The sequence below is a fragment of the Rhincodon typus genome, chromosome 8, assembly GCF_021869965.1.
Source record: "Rhincodon typus isolate 14 chromosome 8, sRhiTyp1.1, whole genome shotgun sequence".
NCBI classification, from domain to species: domain Eukaryota; kingdom Metazoa; phylum Chordata; class Chondrichthyes; order Orectolobiformes; family Rhincodontidae; genus Rhincodon; species Rhincodon typus.
The window spans coordinates 39,031,917-39,044,554 of NC_063339.1; positions in this window are offsets into that span (position 1 = coordinate 39,031,917).

A 12,638-nucleotide genomic window follows, 5' to 3' on the forward strand; every position below is an offset into this window, starting at 1 on the left:
TTAATTAACAACACTGACCTCAGTTATTAGTGAATTAAAATTACTTTTGAAACTCTTGGAACACAGTTATTCTTGGCTCCTTGAATTTCACCCAGTTTGATTACTGTTCAAAGTCTTTTCTCTTACAGTGTCAATGCCTGTTTTGTATGTCTTTCTGTCTTTGTTGGTCCTGTCCCCTTCTGTTTCTTTGCAGCTCCTTGTCTTGTTTTGCAGTGTTAAGAGTAAATCTTGATGTCGCCCAGCTCCCAATGGATTTGGGAGTTTGACGCAGGGCAATCTTCAATGAATGTATGGGTAAAACAGTCTATCATCCTTTATGGGTTTAACTGAAGACTCCTTTCGAATAGCATTGAATGGGAATTACACAGATTGATGTGATATATACTAACATGTTTCAGTAAAAAAAAACCCTAACATTTGTGATAGCTAGAGTCAGAAATAAATGTAAGATTTTCACTCAACAACAGCAGGAGCTGCAGAGGCTGCAAAAAGGGTTCAGGCAGACACAGAAGGCCATAGAAAACAGGCACAGACACCATGAGAGAAAAGAAAAGGAGCTAGAGGGGAATTCTGTGTCTTAAGATGTTTTGCAGGACTCGAATTCATGATTAACTGAAGTCACTAACACTGGCTCAAAACTCTGGAATTCCTGACCTCTAAAAATGTTTTATGCCATCAACAATGCAAGAAATAGCAGCAATTCATGTAGAAGGAATAAACAGCATTGCCCATAAACATATTAATGAAAGATTTAAAAAGAAAACAGGTTGCATTATGCGCAAGAGCTGCTAAGATCAGTCAGCTGAGGAGATGGGACCTGTGAGAATGGCAGGAGCGAAAGCTGTTTCATGTATTGGGTTAAGTAAAATGCACCCACCTAGATTTTTGTTTAAAAAGGACAGTATGATTTAAAAGGAGCCAGCAGGTGTTCAAGCTCCATTGCAGGCATTGCTACATCAGAGCTAACAACCCCAAAGTTCTGACTGCAGACCCCACTGAGGGTCATGATGCACAGTTCGGTCTAAAAGCAGTTTTTCTGTTTAAAACTAGGGATCAAAGTAAGTGAGCAGAGACAAACTTTCAGTATGCTTTTGCTACAGTATAGCCACATTTAACTAAGTTGTTCAGGGAAGATAAAAGTCAATGTACAGGAGTTTCACAGTCAGAAAATTACACTTGCTTGACTCAATTTTGGACAGGAATAAACATTTTCTTATTGTTTTTTCAGCTTCACAGTAAGTTATAATCCAGGGGAGGGAAGTTTACCCACTTTGTTTCAGGAAGCAGTCACAGTGTTTAGGCTAGGTCCCTCATTTGATCCATGGTCAGGGACAGAAACAGGAGCTGGTGCTATAGTAGTACTCCTGATAAGTCACTCTTGGTGGTGGACATTGAAATACCTCAGAGTATATTTTGAGCCCTTGCCACCCTCAGTGTTTCCTCCAAGTGTTGTCCAACATGGAGGAGCACTGATACATTAGCTGAGGGAAGATGGTACGTGGTAATTAGCAGATTTCCTTGCGTATGTTTAACCCGAAGCTCCCAAGGTAACTCCGTCCCGACTACATTCCACGGTGCCGCCATCTCTGCTGGGTCTGTTCTGTCGGTGGGATGAGACATACCTAGGAACGGTGATGGTGGTGTCTAGAATATTATTTGTAAGGTGTGATTCCTTGAGTATGACCATATCAGGCTGTTGCTTGACTAGTCTGCGAGACAGCTCTCCCAATTTTGGCACCAACCCACAGAAGTTAGTATGGAGGATTTTGCAGGGTTCACAGGGCTGTTTCTGCCTTTGTCTTTGCAAGGCCTAGGTCAATGTGGTTTCATTTCTTTGCTGAGACTTCGTAGCAACTGATACAACTGAATGGCTTGCTAGTCCATTTCAGAGGGCAGTTGAGAGTCAACCACATTGCTGTGGGTCTGGAAGTGTAGGCCAGACCATGTGAGGATAGCAGATTTCCTTCCCTGAAAGACATTGGTGAGTCAGATAGGTTTCTCTGAAAATCAACAATGGTTTCATGGCCATCAGCAAATTCTTGATTCCAGATACTTTTTATGGAATTCAAGTTTCACCCTTTGCCATGGCAGGACTTGAATCCAGGTCCCTTGAAACTTAGCCAAGTCTCTGGATTAATAATCCAGATTAATACCAATAGGCTATCGCCTCCACAGGCGAGACTCCAGAGGATTGGAGGCAAATATTGTATCATTATTCAAAAACTGTGATTATAGGGCAGTCAGTCTGAAGTCAGTGCTGGATAAGTTACTAAAATCAATATTGAGACTGGATTAACTGTTACTTGGTGAAGCTCAGATTAATCAAGCACAGTCAGCATGGTTTTGTTAAGGGAAAGTTGTGTGATTCTGACTTCGTTGAAGGTTTTGAGGAAGTAACAAGGAGGATTGATGATGTATTAGATGTTGTCTCTGTGGATTTTAGTAAGGCATATGACAACGTCCCACATGACAGACTGATAAGAAAATTAAAACACATGGAATATAGGGGAATCTGACAAGTTGATTCCAAAATCAGTGACTGGAAACAAAAGGGTAATTTTGTTGCAGGAATGATTTTACAAATGGAAAGTGGTTACAAGTGGTATTCCACCGGACTTGGTTTTGGTCCCTTTGCGGTTAATGTTAATGATTTAGTCTTAAGTACGGAAGGCGTGATTGGAAATCTGTATATGACACTAAAATAGGTCAGGTCTTCGATCACGGAGAGATGGTTGTTGACTGCAGGGTGACACAAGTGGTCTGCTTGAGTGGGCGGAAGAGCAGCAAACAGAATTCAATCCAAATGCATCTGGGGAGAGCAAACAAAGCAGAGGAGTTCATGATAACCGAGAGGGGTAGAGGAAAGAAGAGATTGTGGAGTACATATCCACAGGCTTCTGAAGGTGGCAGTACAAGTAGATAAGATGGTAAGGAAGGTACATGGGATGCTTTCCTTCAGTGGGTGGGATATTGAATACAAGGGATGAAATGCTGGAAATATACATGATACTGGTTAGTACACTCTTGGAGTTGTGTACACAGTTCTGGTCACCATGTTACAGGAAGTGCATATTTGCTGTTGAGTGTAGAGTGTATGGAGGAAATTCACAAGAATGTTGCCAGTGCTTGATAACTACAGCAATGAGGAAAGATTCGATAGCTTAGGATTGTCTTCCCTAAAACAGAGCAGGCCGAGAGGTGACTTAATTGAGGTGTAAAATGAGGAGAGCTTGGCCAGAGTGGACAAAGACCGGTTTGCCTTAGTGGCCAGGTCAATTATCAGGGGGCAACAATTTAATCCGATTGGTACAGGATTATAGGGGACATAAGGAAAAAACACTGACTCAGAGGGTGGTCAGGTGGCTGGAATTCCCTGCCTAGCTTGGTGGCTAAGACAGAAACCCTCAACTTATTTGAAAGGAACCTGGATCTGCAACTGAAGTAATATAACCTGCAAGGCAACGGACCAGAAGCTGATGAATAGGATTAAAATGGGCAGCCAGGTTATTTAGCTAAAGCAGCAAAGATGGGCTGAATGGCCTCTTTTTATGCAGTAACTTTATGGTTTTAACAAGGGAGGAACTGACAGCAAATCACAACCACAAAAAAATCACCAGGAAAGCTAATGGGAAGAAAGGAATGTAGGCCCTGATGGCATGCATTCAGGATGTACCTTAAAGGACATTGCAGTGGTAGTGGATACATTGGTTGTAACCCTAGATTCTGGAAAGATCCTACAGGATTGTGTTATGATCCCAACTGATGTAATTACTGGACAACTCAGATCCTCGACTGAAGTCTGACTTGATAAATAAAACAAAGTATGATCTAATGAGTTGATCTTTCACTGAAATACAAGAACACATGCAGATTTGCTTTTATCAATAGAAACAGAAGTATAATAAAGAAAATAAAAGACAAACTAGAATAAGCTAAGCAGTTTACATACAATGACATTTAAAAGATTCTGAAACACAATGAAAATACAATCCCATCTATCCCAACACCACTCAAATACCAGAGACAGTTCACTATTCATGGGTTTAACTGTACGGTTTCTTTCAACTCCCTATCTTGAGAGCCTGGTAGCCTCTTCCTTGATGAGTCATACAATTGAACTTAGACTTTCTCAACTTCAAATAGCTCCTTCAGGATTCTAACCAAACATTTCTGGTCTGGAGTTTTCAAGTTAAACCCATACACTGAGGTAACCAAGTTCTCAGCTTCTCTGGACAAACTTTTCTCTAGGATGAACTGTTCCATATACCTAACTTCAATCAGGTCTCCTGCAAAACAGAACCTTACTAAGCTGCAGGCTTTCCCTGAAGTAAAGTAAAACAGTTCCTGATCCTTCTGAAAAGAAAGCATGCTCATGTTCCTCATTGTTTACTATGTCCACTCAAAACTGTCCCAGTGCAAACAAATTTCTATCTTCATCCCAGGGATTCCCTCCATTAAATTGGTTTTCTTAAAAAAAAAAAGCACCAGACATACCTGACAAGTTGATCATTAAATTCCATTATCCTCCCAGACTAAAACTCACATGCCACTAATTCAAAATTTGAACTCTTAAAAATAAAAGTTATTGAAAAGGTATTTTAATATGTATACATCACACACCTTAAATCACAATTGGAAAACTCCAAATGCAACACCACTGTTCAAGAAAATGGTGGAAGGGTTGGGGAGAAAGCAGAAAACAACTGGTCAGTTAGTCTAGCATCTTTCACTGTGACAATACTAGAATCCATAGAAGTAATACCAGGATGTTTAGAAAATCATTCTACAGCCAGGCAGAGTTAACATGGCTTTAGGGAAAGAAAATCACGTTTGACAAATTTGTTAGAGTTCTTTGATGATGTAACAAGCAGAATGGATAAAGGGGAACCAGTAGATGTAGTGTATTTGGATTTCCAAAAAGCATTCAATAAGGTGCCAAATAAAACATTATAGTACAAGACCATAGTGTTCGCAGTGATATATTAGGCTGAATAGAAGATTGGCTAATAAAAAGTAAATAGAGGAATCAGAGAAATGGGTCAAAGTAGAGTTTTGCAGGGTTCAGAACCAGGGCCTCAACTATTTACAATTATATCAATGACTTGGATGAATGAATAGATGATATTTAACTAAACATCACAAAGATAGGTAGGACAACAAATTGTAAGGAATGTACAATTAGTTTGCAAAAGGATGTTTATAAATATATATAGGTGAAATGAGTGAGTAGGTTTTTGATGGAGCATAATGCGGGGGAATGTGAAGCTGTCCACTTTAGCAGGCAGAGTAGTAAAGCAGAATACCACAAATGAAGAGAGATTGCAAAGTTCTGCAGACTGAAGGACCTCGGTGTCCTCAATCATTAATTTACATATGAAGTTAAAAACATGTTGGTACAACTAGTAATTAAAATGGTAACTGAATCATTAGCCCTTATTCAAGGAGGATGGAGTATAAAAATTGGGAAGATTTACCACAGTTGTGCAGGGCATTGGTGAGACAATACTTGAAGTACTGTATACTGTTTTTGTCTCCTTACTTAATAACGGATATACATGCATTGGAAGTAGTCCAGAGATGATTCACTCGGCCGATTCCTGGGCTGAAAGTGTTGTTTAACAAGGAATAGTTGAAAAGTTGGTCAACACATTAGACTTCAGAAGAACAAGAAGTGATCATAATGAAACATATGCTGAGGAGCTTGACAGTGTGAATGCTGGGAAGATGCTCCATCTCATGAGGGAATCTAGAATGAAGGGCACAGTTTAAAAATAAAGGCGTCTCCCATTTAAAATGGCGATGGGGAAGAATTTACTTTTTCAGAGGATTGTTATCTCTGGAATACTCTTCTACAGGCCGAAATAAATAGACTTCTGACCTACAAGGAAGTTTAGGGGCAGGAAAGAAACTGGAGTTAAGGCTAAAATCTGATCAGTCATTAACTTATCGAAATGGCAAATCAGACTCAATGAGTTGGGTAGCCTATCCTGCTCCAAATATTTATGTTTTCCTAACAGTTACCCACTAAATCATGGGAGACATTTTTGATGCTTCCCAAATTTACTCATTTATGAACCACTCAAGCTAACTGTATTTTTGGACCAAGAGAATGACATTTGTTTTTTGATTATGCTACAAGTAAAAAGGTAAAGTTCTGTTCTGAACTTTAAAAGTACATGAGCTAACAAACACTTATTGTTACTGGAGTCCATTAATTACAGTAAAGGTTTTAAAGTCATGTGACCATAACCGAGCAAGATTTAAGGTAATTATGGATAAGGGCAAAGTTTGACCGGAAATAAAGATTCTGGGTTGGGAAAGGACAATTTTAAGACAAGACAGGATCTGGCCAAAGTGAAAAGGAAGCAGCCACTCACAGCAAAATCCACATCAGAGCAGGAGGAGACTTTCAAAGTGATAAGAGAGAGACTGTAGGGCCAACATGTTCCCATAAAAGGTGAAAGGTGGGACCAACAAGTCCAGGAAATCCTGGATGTCGAGAGATGTACAAGATTGGAGAAGGAAAAGAAGGGAAGCCTACTGTAAATACTGAAGGCATAAAACAGTAGATATCCTGAAGGAGTGTCAACAATAAAGAGTGCTGCTTAAAAAGGAGAAATTAGGAGAGTGAAGAGGGAATATGAAAACGCACTGGCAGGTATCATTAAGGAAAATCTAGTGGCATTTTTGTGTGCATTAGGGATAAGAGAACAACCAGGAAAAGAGTAGGACCCATTAGGCATCAAAGTGACAATCAATGTTTGGGAGCTGGAAGGCATAGCTGTGGTTTTAAATAAGTACTTTGCATTTGTATTCACTGTAGAGTAGGATCGGGGTAAAGAAATTATAGAAGAGGGCTTGTGACATACTTGAAGAAATTGGCATTAAGAGAGATTGTATTAGTGGCTTTATCAGGTTGGAAAGTGGATGAATCCCCAGGCCCAGATGAAATGTATTCCAAAGCTGCTTTGGGAGACAAAGGAAGAGACTGTAGAGGCTCAAACATCAATTTTCTAATTCTCCCTGGCCACAGGAGGGGCTCCAGAGAACCAAAAGCAGCTGATGTGGTACCATTATCCAAGAAGGGTGGTAGGTAAAAACCAGGAAGCTACAGGCCTGAGAGTCTAACATCAGTGGTAGGGAAACTTTTGAAAAAAAATCTGACTTGGAGAGGCAAGGATTAATCAAGGATAGTCATCATAGCTTTGTAAGGGGAGATCATGTCTAACAAATTTGATTGCAGTTTTCAAGGAGGACACTAGGTGTGTAGATATGGGTGGTACAGCTGATGCAGTCTACATGGACTTCAGAAATGCTTTTAATGAGTCTGCCATGTGAGACCTTGTCACAAAGCCAAAACCTTTTGGCATTAGGGTAATTTGGCAAATTGTATCAGAATTTGGCTTTGTGGTAGGAAGCAGAGGGTGATGGCCAAAGGTTTTTGAGAGTGGAAGCCTGTGTCCAGTGGCATACTACACGGTTCAGTGGTGGGTTCCTTGCTGTTTGTAGTGTACACTAATGATCTAGACATGAATGTAGGAGGTATGATCAGTTAATTTACAGATGACATGAGAATTGATGGTGTGGTAAATAGTGACGAGGAAAGCCTTAGCGTACTGAACAATATAGATGGTCTAGTCAGGTGGGCTGAACACTGGAACTTAATACTGAAAATTTTGAGGCGATTTATTTTGGAAGGACTAATAAGGCAGGGGAGTACACTTTGAATGTTAAAATGTTAGGAAGTATACAGGGACCTTGATGTGTGTGCCCATAGATCCTTGAAGGAAGCAGTACAGGTACATAAGGTGGTTAAGGCGGCACATGGATACTTGCCTTTATTAGTCAAGGCACTGAATACAACAGCAAGGAGGTTATGATGGAGCTGCATATTGTGTTAGTTAAGCTACAGCTGGAGTACTGTGCGCAGTTCTTCTTGCCACACTGTAGGAAGGATACAATGGCACTAGAGAGGGTGAATAGGAGATTTACCAGGACATTGACTGGGCTGGAGCAATTCAACTCTGAAGAGAGACTAGATAGGAAAACCACCCCTGCTTTAGAGCAGAGAAGGTTTTCGGCAGGGGGCGGGGGGCAGGGGGGAAGGTGAATTTGATGAAGGTGTACAGTGTTCTGATGGGATAGACATGGTAGAAAGAGAGAAACCTTTCCCTATTAGTAGAAAGGTCAATAACCGGAGAATATTAAAGGTAGATAGCAGAAAGTTTAAGAGGGTTAGAGTTAATGGGGAAAAATACTTTCACTTCAAGGATTTTGCGTATTCAGACGTCACTGCCTGACAGGGTGGCAGAGATAGGAACCCTCAAAACATTTAAAGAATTATTTAGATGAGCACTTGAAATGCCATGACATACAAAGCTATGGGCTACGTGCAAGAAAATAGGCGTGAAATAAATGGATATTTGATATATGACATGGATGCTATGTATGGGTCAAGGGCCTCTTTCTGTCCTGTAAAAAATTCTGTGACTTTAAACAAAAAAAAACACTAATTTGATTGCACTGTGTTAGGTTCCCACATGAAGAAGCAGTCAGCCTCTTGTGCTCCTTTCACTAAGGATTCGGATAGTGTTAGAAGTTTGCAAAAAAAAAATGTGCCTGCTTCTTTAGCTGTTTGCTCCCGTTTCATCTGAATCTCGCTCATCCCTTTGCTTTCTTTACTGCTCCTTTACTCATTTATTTTTCTCTCAATACTGTCGCTTGTCCTCCACTTTGATTGTTCACATTTTACCTTTTCTCTCAGAGGGTTCAGCGTATGTGCTCTTTCCTCCATGGACTTCTCAATGTTTTCACTGAGTTTGTTTAGCATTGTCTTGGTACTCCGAGCTCTTACATGCACTCTCATCTCATTGTATCATTATTTAACCTCTGTCCTTCACTTCCCTTACTTTCTATCTCAAATTCATGATTCTACCCTCTATCCCAGCTTGGTATTTTTCCTGGACTCTGTCAGTTCCATAGTCCTCTCAGGATGCGCCTAAACAGGATCTGAAAAATGATGGTGTTACTCATCAACCTCATTGTAACAATGTCTGTGAAACAAGCTTTGGAAAAAACTCACCAACCTCCAAAATGGTAATCAAAAATGATTTTGAGGAGCTAATAATTGCCACAAAGTATGTATTAACTAATAATTGTACAGCAGAGTGAGCACCTGAACCGTTAGACTCTGCCTGACCTGAAGAGAGTAGCAAAACCCAAAACTTATACACAACCCTTTCCCTCTGTTACTACATCTCACTGGCTAATGGTAAAGTTGCTTTTATCTCAGAAATCATTACCCCTTCCCTTAAATTTCATTTTACCAATCATTAAATAATTTTAAAAAGTACCTCTGTCCTCCTCCCCCACTTCCATAAAATAGCCTCAACAGAAAATCACGAGACTTCCTGTACCTTTCCTGTCCAATTCTCCTTCCTGCTTGAAAGTCTCACACTCTCACACACGCGCACGCGCACACACACAATTTGTTTCCTTATCTGGTTATCGAGGGGGGGATAAGTGATGTTAGCCATTTCGTTTTTAAAATCAAACACTTCTATTTTAGTTGTACGTTTTAAAAAGTACTAACCACAGAGTTTAGTTTACAATGACATAATGCAGATCACATCAATTTTACTTTGAGGTAGAACGGATGGGTGTGACCCAAAGATTAGCTTGATGTTACAGCTTTCAGCAACTTTGTAGCCTCCTCACATAAACAATTATTATTTACCAACAGGCTTCTTGGACCAAATCATGAACGTTTGCAGACTTCCAGACCTGTAGAGCTGAGTATTAATTAACAATGATGGTATTTCAATGGTATCTCTGTTTGAAATGAATGATCCTTTGCTGAGAGTAGGCTATCGTTAAACTGGTAATTAAATGCTCCAGTTTAAGGGACCGCACAAACAGCTCTGCATAAACGTCCTCATTAATTGGACAAACGTTAGCTCTCATTACAAATGTATGGTAGGACTCCTGTACGAAAAGGTGGCACAGCCATAGTTTCCCTGCCTCAACCAAAAGGCTTGGTTAGTGTCCCACCTGCACTGGAGATGGGTCACGCTATATCTTGATTCAAAATGCTTATCACTGAAACTTAAATGTTACAGAAAATGATTAAGCTTTTGGGCTTTTGTGTGATGCAATGGCAGCGTCCACATCTTCTGGACCAGGAAGTCTGAGTATAAGTCCCACCTGCTCCAGAGGAGTGTATAATAATGAGTAGAAAATATCTCAATTGAACAAATGACAGCGGATTGTAAATATATGTCAGGACTTCTGTATTAAAAGGCTCTTGTGGTGCAGTGGTAATGTCTGTACTTCTGAGCCAGGAGGTCCTGGCTCAAGTCACACCTGCTCTAGAGGTGTGCCAAATAACATCTCTGAACAGATTGATCAGAAAATTTTATCAAGCTCCTGGACTGCAGTTTTTCCCCAATCAGGCCCGGAAATATTCGAGCATTAGCCAGAAACTTGTCTTCAGTTTGAGAAAAACAAAACTCCAAAATCTGTATTTGTCAAATGGGATATTTTTTGTGACTGAGCTGATTACAGAAAGAGCAACATACAACAGTACAGCACAGAAGGAGACATTTACCCATCGAGTTTCCCATTTAGTTAAGAATTTTGTTTCTGTAAGGCTTGTTCATAACAGGCTTTACCATCTTTGGACAGTAATTGTTGTTTACTTTTTTGCAGTCACATGATGAGACACTATTTTGTGCCAGAGTTACCACCTAAATTATGTAGATAAAACAACATTTTCAGTGGTCAGTGTACCTGCTAAAATTAAGGCAAGCTCCTACAACTGTACCATCTATTTCTTAGATGGTGAAGTTACAAAATTCCACTTCACAGTTGCTTTAATATAACACATTTATGGTAATATCAATTACCTGGTTAATGTCTTTGCTTTATTAGCATCACATTCTTCGCCATTCATCTCGAGAAGCTTCTCAAGTGTTGGGATTTCTTCAAAGGAATGTTTAATGGGTTCAGATGGGAAGGAATTCTGAAGAATGTTTTCCAAGTGGCTCCTTGTATCAGCCTAAAGAATTAAGACAGTGCAGATGAAATATTCTTTGAAGTTTCACTTTACAAGATTTCAAGATAATTATGGATTAGAAAAACTCATCTTAATTGCTTTCCGTCCATGTGACAGAGTTGGTGCCAACTTCCAGATGTACGCTGAGGAGGATTAGCTCTCCCTTCCTGTCAACTTTCCTGACCTCTTCAACTTCCTTTATGTGATTAAGCAGCTTATCTGACATTCCATCTTCAATAAACCACAGTATCTTCCAAATGAGCATTAGGAGGGCTTCTCTCTTATTCACCATCAAACTGAACCAGGCTGTTTTTAAACCAAGGTCATTTATTCAAATTCACGCTGACCTTCAGACTCCATTCTATATTCTTTTCTGTATTCATTCACATCTCCAAGTCCACTTACTGACACTACCATTCACAAGTCTGCTGCCTCTAAACTCAAATATTTCAATTCTTATCCGAACGCGCCATTTCCCTCAAACCTTAGCTTATCCAAAACTATGGTGCAAATGTGCTGTTCTTCATCTAGCCTCACTAGACACAATCCTGGCTCTTGCTGAGCTACACTGGTTCCCAAGTCCTCCAATAATTCTCTTTTGCCTTTTTGCCTCCTATTCCTCCTCAAACTCATTTCTTTCACTAAGGTTACTGCCCTAAAATGTCATTTTTGGCTCAGCTACTGAAGTGCTTTGGAACATTTTTCTATGCTCATTGTCCCACATCCAAAGAAAAGATTGCATTTACTTTAGTAAGATGTCCCATATCACTTGACAGCAATATTATCAAATTAAAATTCAACAAGTTGTTTAGGTCGCATGTCAGGATTTATGGTAATGTTTCCATTGAAAGGGCTTGGATGCGATGAATGGTGAAGGTGTAAGATCTCAAATTGAAGGGAGATTAGTGGGAGATGGCCTCAAATGGACAGATTGCTGGAAGATGTAACTAAGAGGTGAGACTGAGTAACCCAAGTATCCATACTCCTATTAAGCTGAGAAAAATGATACGTTATTTTGTTGAAACATATGAAGTTGCTAATGCGCTTCACAGGACAGATGTCAGAAGGCTTCCCTGATCAGGAGTTCTAAACCTAGGGGCCATAGCCTTAGAATAAGAAGTCAGCTATTTGGGTAAGAGGTGCAGACATTTTTTCTCTCAGCTTTCCAAAAATTCACAATCTCTATTGCGGTGAGCTGTGGATGCTCAGAGGTAGTTAAGTCAGAGACCAACAGATTTTTGAATAATAAAGGGAATTGAGGCAAATGATTATATGGTGGGAAAGGTAGAACTGAGAAGATCAACCATAATCTTATTGTCTGGTGGACAGGCTCAAATGAGCCAAATGACCTGTGATTAATTAGAACTTCCTTCATAGCTACATGACTGAGTTGTTAGATCAGTTAGATCATTATTAAACCAGGCATAAATCTGTCACTTACCACAATTGCTAATAATAGAAAGTAATTACCTAATATCTGATACTTTTAAGTGGATAGCTCTTACAAAGGACCACCACAGACAAGATGAGCTGAATGGCCCATTTTTGTCCTGTAAGATTTGATTCTCTTTGTTCTTCAGAAAAA